This window comes from Humulus lupulus, chromosome 8 (genome assembly GCF_963169125.1).
Source record: "Humulus lupulus chromosome 8, drHumLupu1.1, whole genome shotgun sequence".
Classification (NCBI taxonomy): domain Eukaryota; kingdom Viridiplantae; phylum Streptophyta; class Magnoliopsida; order Rosales; family Cannabaceae; genus Humulus; species Humulus lupulus.
The window spans coordinates 84,634,603-84,644,769 of record NC_084800.1 but is presented as its reverse complement, the minus strand read 5'-3'; positions in this window follow the sequence as shown (position 1 = coordinate 84,644,769).

Below are 10,167 nucleotides of genomic sequence, written 5' to 3'. Positions count from 1 at the left end.
CGAGCAAAGACGTAGGGATGACGATTTAAGGGACGTACTCAATGACCGTCGGGAAAGGCATTATGAGTACGCTCCCCCGGAACCGGTCGCCCCTGCGATCCCAGAAGCGGTTCAAGCTCAGATTGATGCTCTGAACCAGGCAGTACAGCAGCTGGTCGGGGGACGGACGTCCCATATAGAGTACGATAAGAGGAGGGGCACTCCCTTTGTACAGAGGATTGCTACGGCTGAAACCCCTAGTAAGTTCAAGATGCCAACATTGCCAAACTTTGATGGGTATGGAGACCCAGTATCTCACGTTAATAAGTTTGAGATACAAATGGATATACAGAAAGTGTCGGAAGATGCCCGCTGCCGGATCTTCCCAGCAACATTATCTGACACCGCCCAGGAGTGGTTCTTTAAATTCCTTTCTACTAGTATAGTATCTTGGGAGATGTTCGTAAAGGAATTTTATGGACAATTTTACGCAGATTGCGTACAGCCCATAGAGGCTAACCAGCTGGTCGAGATACGCCAGAAGGAGGGAGAGCCCTTAAAGGAATCTGTCCAATGCTTCATGCGAGCAACAGCTAGAGCCAAGATAGTAGAAGATGAAGGTAAGATGATGGCCCTACCTGCTGGGGTTAGGCGCCATTCACCCCTCTAGAGTAGCCTTAGAAAGAATGGGGTAAGAAGTACCCAGGAGTTTTTGGATCGGGCTGATCGATATATCAAGCTCGAGGACGCGATTGCCAATAAGGGGAAATCCCCCACAAAAGACAAGGGGCCAAAGGAAGAACCCGCCAAGGCTGCCAACAGGTCAAAAAAGCCCAATGGCAACGACAAGGGCAACGGGAATGGAAATGGTAGGAATGGTGGAAAACGAGCGAGCAATGAACCCTCAGCTTCTAAGAATAAACTCCCCAAAGGCAGTCGATACGAGCCGAGATTCACCAACTACACGGCACTTGTCGAAATTCGAGCGGAAGTCTACCAGGCAACCAGCTCCAGCGTGCCTTGTAAACGACCCGCACCTATAAGGAAAGATATCTACAAGAGAGATATGACGAAGTTTTGTCGTTTTCACAACGACTACGGGCACAACACCAACGAATACAACCAATTGAAAGATGAGATTGAGTTCCTGATTAGGCAAGGACATCTAAGAAGATATGTGCGAGTCATAGGAGGGTCTCAGCGAGAGGCTCAAGGTGGCAACGAGCAGGCGCCTGCACACTAACGCTCGCCACCTTTACAGCCAGCTCCTGTGGTAGGCACTTTACTCGCCATCTGCGGAGGCCCACATCTTGCAGGGGATAGTGGGAAGGCAAGGGAATGATACGCTCGAACCCTACGCCACGACCAGGACATCGAGATGATGAGTGTGGAGGATCGAGCACCGAAGAAGGCTAAAACAGAGGAGGAGTTAATAACCTTCTTCGAAGATGATGCCCAGCACGTACGATTCCCACACTCTGATCCGCTGGTCGTAGGCGTAAAAATTTCCAACATGATGGTGAAGAAGGTGTTGGTCGGCACAGGAAGTTTGGTCAACATCCTATACAAGTCTTCACTGGAGAGAATGAAGCTGTCCGTCAAGGACCTGGAGCCATGCAACCAAACCATCTATGGTTTTTCCGGCGAAGGGCTCGCCCCAACTGGGTCGATTAGGCTTCCAGTTATAACAGGTACTGCACCTGCTAACAGGACATTACTCACTACTTTCATAGTAGTTGATTGTCCTTCAGCATACAATGCTGTAATTGGGAGGCCAATTCTGGTCAACCTACGAGCCGTCACTTCAATATGGCACCTTGCCATAAAATTCCCAACAGACGCAGGGGTAGGATGCATATTGTGAAATCAGCAGGAAGTTAAGGAATGCTACAATGCCTCGATAACCAAAGCAAAGAAAGGTGTGTCGAGAGATGTTTCCGGAAAGGAGTTGCAAATGGCAGTTGATGCTCAGGCCCAGTCAGGTGATAATGTCACCAAATAGGGCATTGCCCAAAGGGAGGATAGAGACGTGGATCCTCGCTTTGGGGGTTTTGAGGAAGAAATAGGACCCATCGACGACCTTGAAGAGGTCCAACTAGATGAAGAAAATACGATCAGGGTTGTGAAAGTCAGTAAAAACTTAGAGACAACAATAAAACAAGCACTGGTGGAGTTTTTGAGGAAGAACTAGGAATTCTTCGCCTGGTCGCACAAAGACATGGTTGGAATAAACCCTACAGTCATCAGCCATGTCCTAAACATCGACAAGAGTTTTCCACCAGTGCAATAGAAAAGAAGGTTGCTCGATAAAGATAGATCAAAGGCCCTAAAAGAAGAAGTCGAGAAGCTGAAGGAGAATGGGTTCATCAGGGTGGCATTTTATCCATCGTGGGTCTCTAATCCCGTGCTAGTTCCCAAGCCGAATGGAAAATGGCGAACATGTGTAGATTTCACAGACCTCAATAAAGCCTACCACAAGGATTGTTTCCCACTCCCTAGGATCGACCAACTGGTCGATGACACTGCAGGGCATGAGATTCTCTCTTTTATGGATGCATACTTCGAGTATAATGAGATTAGTATGCATCCCCCTGATGAGGATCACACTAGCTTTCAGACTGACATAGGGCTTTACTGTTACAAAGTAATGCCCTTCAGTTTGAAAAACGCTAGTGTGACTTACCAGCGACTAGTCGACCACATGTTTAAAGAGCTGATCGGCACAAACATGGAGGTCTATGTCGACGACATGCTGGTTAAGTCGAAGAAGGCAGAAGGGTATATAGAGGATTTGCAAGAGTGCTTCAACGTCTTGAACAAATATCAGAAGAAGCTGAATCCCCTCAAATGCTCCTTCAGAGTAGGATCAGGGAAGTTCTTGGGATTTATAGTTAACTCGAGAGGAATTGAAGCTAATCTCGAGAAAATCAAAGCCTTGATCAATATGAAATCGCCATCAAAGATTAAGGATGTTCAAAGTTTGACCGGAAGAACTGCCGCTCTCAGTAGATTTATTTTGAAATTAACGGACAAGTGTGTTCCATTTTTTAATCGACTTAGAGGCAACAAAAAATTTTAATGGACGGAGGAGTGCGAGCAGGATTTCCAAGCAGTAAAAACTCACACGGCGCAACCACCCATTCTATCAAAGTCGGTCGATGAGGAAGAAGAAGGCGTGCAGAAGATTGTTTATTATGTAAGCAAGAGGCTAATTGGAGCAGAGCTGTGATATCCACCAATTGAAAAGTTAGCCTATTGCTTAATTTTGGCCTCAAGGAAGCTTTAGCCTTACTTTCAAGCTCACCCAATCACAGTTTTGACCGACCAGCCTCTACGACAAGTCCTACAAAAGCCAGTGGCTGCGGGTAGAGTGTTGAAATGGGCAGTCGAACTTGGGCAGCTCGATATCTCTTACTTGCCGCAATTAGCAATAAAAGGGCAAGCCCTGGCTGACTTCATTGCAGATTTCATTGAACTTACAGATAGCGAGCAGACCGAAGAGCTTGATGAGCCTGAATCTCAAAACCAACCTCCCTCATGGAAGTTATTTACACACGGCTCTTCCAATGAGTATCATGCAGGGGCGGGGGTGATCCTGATTACGCCTGAAGGGCATCGATTTCACTGTGCAATCAGGTTTGACTTCACTGCTTCCAACAACGAGGCTGAGTATGAAGCGTTGCTCCCTGGGTTACGATTAGCTAGGGACATGAATATAAAGGTACTCAACATCTACAGTGACTCCCAGCTGGTGGTGAATCAAGTCATGGGAGAGTACCAGCCCGAGGTTTAAATATGGTTGCCTATTTAAACAAAACAAAGGATCTATTAGCATTATTTGACAAGTACACCCTTCAGCAAGTACCTCGTGACCAGAATTCAAATGCTGATGCTTTGGCCAAGTTAGCAAATGCGAAGGATGCTGATACTCTGAACATAGTACCAGTTAAGCGGCTATCTGTGCCAAGCATCCAAGCAGAGGAGACCACTCTGGTGATCCAGATGGCGGATACATGGATGGCACCATATGTAGAGTATCTGACGCAAGGCGTGTTACCAACGGACAGAAACAAAGCTAGGACCCTTCCACAACAGGCTGCTAGGTATATCCTGGTTGATGGAATCTTGTACCGAAGGGGATACTCAATGCCACTCCTCAGGTGTATTTCAAAAGAGAAGGTCAAAGAATTGATGAAAGAGGTACACGAAGGCTTTTGTGGGGACCACGCTAGGGGGCAAAGCTTGTCAAAAAAGATCCCAAGGCAAGGGTATTTCTGGCCAATAATGAATGAAGACTCGATGGAATTCGTGCAGAGGTGCGACAAATGCCAGAGGTTTTCCAAAATCCCGCGAGCAGCCCCTAATGAACTGAAACAGATGCAAAGTTCGTGGCCATTTGCATTATGGGGTATAGATTTAATCAGATCTTTACCCACAGGAAAGGGCGGCGTCAAGTATGTTGTGGTTGTCATCAACTATTTCACTAAATGGGCCGAAGCCGAGCCACTCGCAACCATAACGACCAAGAAGGTGCTATATTTTGTGGTCAAAAACATCGTTTGTCGCTATGGATTGCCGAGGAAAATTGTCTCAGATAACGACACACAGTTTGATAGTGATTTATTCACAGACTTTTGCGAACGACATGGGATTATCAAAAGCTTTTCTTCAGGCGCTCATCCCCAAGCAAATGGACAAGTCGAAGCAGTCAATAAAACGCTAAAGGATACTCTGAAGAAAAGACTAGAAAAAGCTAAGGGGGCATAGCCAGAATAATTGTCTGAAGTCCTTTGGTCATACATAACTTCCCATCGAACACCAACATGTTGCTCGGTTCCTAGAGGTCCTCGAAACCTAGAGCAATAGACTTTCTTGGTTCTTGGAGAACCTTGGAACATGGAGCATTCATCTTGCTCGGTTCCTATAGCTCATCAGAACATGGAGCAATAGCCTTGCTTGGTTCCTAGAGAACCTCGAAACCTTGAGCATTCATCTTGCTCGGTTTCTAGAGGTCCTCAGAACCTGGAGCAATAGACTTTCTTGGTTCCTTGAGAACCTCGAAACCTGGAGCAATCATCTTGCTTGGTTCCTAGAGGTCCTCATAACCTGAAGCAATAGACTTGCTTGGTTCCTAAAGAACCTCAGAACCTGGAGCATTCTTCTTGCTCGGTTCATAGAGGTCCTCGGAACCTGAAGTAATAGCATTGCTTGGTTCCTGGAGAACCTCATAACCTAGAGCATTCATCTTACTTAGTTTATAGAGGTCATCGGGACCTAGAGCAATAGTCTTGCTTGGTTCATGGAAAACCTCGTAACCTGGAGCAATCATCTTGCTCTGTTCCCAAAGGTCCTCGGAACCCGGAGAAATGTACTTGCTTGGTTCCTAGAAAACCTCAGAACCTAGATAAATCACCTTGCTTGGTTCTTAGAGGTCCTCATAACCTAGAGCATTCATCTTGCTCGGTTCCTAGAGTTCCTAGGTGTTAGGGGAGAGTGAGATAACAACACCTCAAAATATAGAATTTATACAAAAAATGGATTGAGAGAGACTAAATTAAGATTGAGAAAGAACTTGCAAACCCAAGTAGATCAATGGTCTTCTTCAATTTTGATGAAGCTTCAAAAACCTTAGACAAAACCACCACCTTGAGCAAACAGTTACTTTGAACAAAGAAAAAACACAAAACCAAGGCTTATACACGTTGCAAAATGTTGTCCTAATACTCTATTTCCTAGCCACTATGGATGCTTGAGGCCTTCTCTTGAGGAAATGAGGATTGATATTTAACAAGCCTTAAATTCTCAAAGTCAAGCACTTTCTTTGAGAGTTCTTGGAGAGAAACTAGAGATTCTTGGAGCTAGAGAGAGAGATTGGAGAGAATGATCAAGTCTTCCAAAACACCATTTTGATCCTTATATAGAGTAGGCACTGTCATTAGGTCTACCCAATAGGATTAGACTTGTAAAACACCTCATTAAAAGCATTTCACATAACTTTTACGTACTGCAGTAGGCGATGCGTAGGCGACGCATCGCCTGTTAGGGTTTCTTGAAACCCTAAGCATCAGGCGATGCTATGCCACTTGGGTGGCAACGTATCGCCACCCTCTCTGGTTTTGGACACTTTCAAAGGTCCTAAAAATGCTCTAAATACTACCAAACTTTTTGGGAACCCTTAGATACTTTCATGCATCACTTTGGACCCAAAATTGCATTTTAAAAGTGCCTACAATTGAAGCTCAAATTTCACATAGATGTGAAATTTACTAAGTGTTTATACCTTGATTTGTATTTTAACACTTATGTTTTGTATTTAACAAATCATAACACTCGAAACTTAGAGCAATAGACTTGCTTGGTTCCTGGGGAACCTCGGAACCTGGAGCATTCACCTTGCTTGGTTCCTAGAGATCCTCGGAACCTGGAGCAATGGCCTTGCTTGGTTTCTGGAGAACCTCGAAACCTGGAGCATTCATCTTGCTCGATTCCTAGAGATCCTCGAAACCTGGAGCAATGGTCTTGCTTGGTTCCTAGAGAACCTCAGCAGCAGAAGCATTCATCTTGCTTGGTTCCTAGAGGTCCTTGGAACCTGGAGCAACAACCTTGTTTAGTTCGTGGAGAACCTCGGAACCTGGAGCAATAGCCTTTCTTGGTCCTAGGTACCTAGGGAGTATCGTCTATCTCAGATCTTGGAGCCGCTCGCCTGGTTTGAGAATGAGGCTTCGCGGACAAAGCTCTCACAAATAGCCTATAAGCAGCTCATATCATTTTATAGTCACTATTTGCCACATTCAGGTCTGAGGCATTTGAAATGGCTTGCAAGAAGACTCATGAGGCCTTGTGCAGCAGAATCACTATTTAAAGACTGGCGAAGTCAAGTAATGATATGTCCAAGGCCTGAAGATCTGGTTCTCGTGAAGAAGAGAGTTCACATGATAAGTCAGCCTTATGCAAGCATGAAGACTGACTTGGGGGACAATTCTTATACCCATTTTTGGATTATCACTATCAACCCAGATCATGCCTAAGGCTCAGTCACTTGTTACTTTTGTCTAACTATTGGGCCAAGTCCAATAACTTAAGCCTACTCAAATGTTATCCTAACTCCTCAATATAAATAAGAGGAGTAGGGCCCAAAAAGAAGGGGGGGGGGGGGGGGGGGACAAATTTTTAAAGAGAGGGCTCTCCATCTTCAATGGAGCCAAATAGCTAAAAGCTAAATAAAAATGTATCCCATGGCTAGCAAGATGAATAATAGTGACTAAGTGGATGTAGGCCATCTTTTTGGGGCTGAACTACTATAAAATTCTCTCTCTATCCACTATTTCTGGGCAATAGAAGCATCCCATATGTTTTATTTAGCTCTCACAAATCTTCTCAATATTATTCTTTGGGTGTTAGGCGAGTTTAACGAAAAAAACGAGTCAACAATATGCATAAAACAATCAAATTGATCATCATTACTCTTTCTTAAATCTTGAATTTCTTAGTAATGCCGCCTTCATCAAAATCCAATTGAGGCAACTCTATCGCTCGAAAAAACTAGAATTTTCCCAAGCATCTGATCAAAGAAATCACCCAAATCCAAGGCCACCCAAATGATAAAGACCAGCAACAACCAATTCTACTCTATTAATTAACCCTCAAAAGCATAGTGGAAAAGATAAATACAAAGTTCAATATTAAAATTACTAAACTAACTATTATAAAATATGTGTTTAAATTATATGAAGGGTATTCATGTAATTTTTTTTATATTTTTTGTCTTGTTCTCCTATATATTCTCTTATTTTTGGAAGAAATCACTTCGAAGGATTTGAAGAGAGAACTCTTCCCTTCATCTTTCCTTTCCCACCATGTTTCTTTTTTACCAAACAATTGATTTTTGATCTCCTCCCTCTCTTTTCCCTCCTACCCTTTCCATCTCTCCAAAAATCTCTCATGTCAAACATACTTTTGGAGATATTCTTGAGGTTGAGGATGAGGAAGAGGAAGATGATGTAGAGATATTCTTGAGGTTGAGGATGAGGAAGATGATGTAGATGGCGAGTAAGTTGGGGCTAGGACATTTGTTCAGGTTACTATTTTGGAGATTTATAACGAGAAGATATGGGATCTATTGACAAGCAATGATGGGGAGGAAGAAGAAGTATGAAGGTTGTATTGGGGAAGAAGGGAGAGCCAAAAAGAAGAGAGAGAACAAATGACAGTTTTTTGTTTTATTTTTATTAAAAACATTTTAAATTATATTTGACGGAGAGTTATTTGCTTACATTAAAAAATTTATAGACTAAATTCCCAAATATAATATAATGTTTTATCAATTTTTACTTTTAAATGGTACCATATGAATATCATCCATTACATACTATCTAAAACACATGTATTGCACACTAAAACACACTTAATAAGTATATTACTTGATTAGTATTATTATTGACTTTTCCCTCACTAATTCGAAATTAGAACATGAAATAATGTTTATTTCCATCAATGAAAAACTACTAGGACTAATTATTTTCAATCAATTCCAAATCTCTCTTTCTATTTTTTTATAAATAAGCGATTTTATCACAATTGCACTACCAAAATCCCAAGTCTACTACGAGCTTCTCTGCTTGAATATGAAGTTCATATTATATTTTAATATAATGTTTGATTAATAGGTGTTACAAAAAGTGATTATTCACACCTTGTAATATATTATTGAGAGTCACAAAATTGGACACATGTGTGTGTCCAAATGTGACATTTTGGAGTTGCAAAATCAGTTACAAATTTGTAACTCTCAAATATTACCCAATAATGTGTAGATTGCAAGTTACACATTTGAGATTGGATTTCACAAAGCCATTATGAAATAGGATTGTTGGAGACATGTTTTTAACTCTCATTAGGTGTTTGGAGGTTACAAAATCATGTGGAAAGTGATTTAGGATGTTTTGGAACAATGACATTTTGTGCTGAAAATAGCCTGTGGTCGTGGCCACTGACATTTCTTGGCCGCGATCTAGAGGACAGAGGCCAGTGGCCGTGACCACCGATAGTCTTGGCCGCGGCCAGTGAGGCTGACATCCAATTTGTTTTTTCAGTTTTTTCCAATTTGAACGGTTCTGACATCCCAAGTAACTCCCAAATCTCAATTTTAATTCCATAAACATCCAATTAAACATTGGTAACAGCCACGAGGGTTGGTGGAATTTGAAATTCAAAAGGTATCTCAAACTCTATAAATAAGAGTCTAATGCTCACTTGTAAGATACACAATTTTCTTTCCCCAAAGCACTTGGCTGGAAAATACACCATAGAGACTTAATAATTCTAGAGAGTTATTTCCTAGAGAGATCCCTTAGTGCTTAGAGAATAGGGGGAAATAAGCTTTTGGACAAAGATTTTGAACCTTGTTCAAGTTGGTGATCCCCACTACTTTACACTTTGGTTGTGTGAGAGTTTGTGTTTTTCATTGTTCTTTTCATTCTTTTGTTCTTCTTGTTCTTATTTACTTGTATTATCATTGTTTTGAGTTTGTAATCTTCTTCTTCTACATCCTTCTAGCTGCTTGTATTTTGAGTAATAGAGTTGTAACACTTGTTTTTCTATCATCTTGTCTTTTGTATTGTTTTGTTTAGAGTTGTATTTTAATTTTACCATTTCTATTGACATTTTGCTTAGAATTGTATTTTGGTTTTACCGTTTCTATTGAGTACAATACAATATATTATTTAACAGTTCAAAATAAATAAAAAGTAAGCAAATCCCCATGTGTTCTCCAATGGCTCTCATTATTTATAAATTAAAAAACAAATAAAAAATATGCATAATAAATAGAATATGTTAAATAATTATTTATTTTCATATAGGCCTCTGCAGGTATTTAATAATATATTTCTTATTAGTTTACTTTAATCTATGAACATTAAGAGTAACGGTTCAAACTAAATGATATGCATACCTTGATCCAAAATCTCTTCAAGCATATGTAGAATTCGTAGATAATGCTCTAAATATCTGTTAAAAGCTTAGTAGATGAATATACAGATGAATCTTCACTCGTCTAAAGAACAATTTTTACTTCTCTGCAATTAGTATCACTTGTTGGAGCTCCCACAAATGTTCATGAAAGCATAGTCACTGGCTTAATAACTAAATTTGATTTGAATCACGATAAGCCAGAGAGGAACTCTTTGG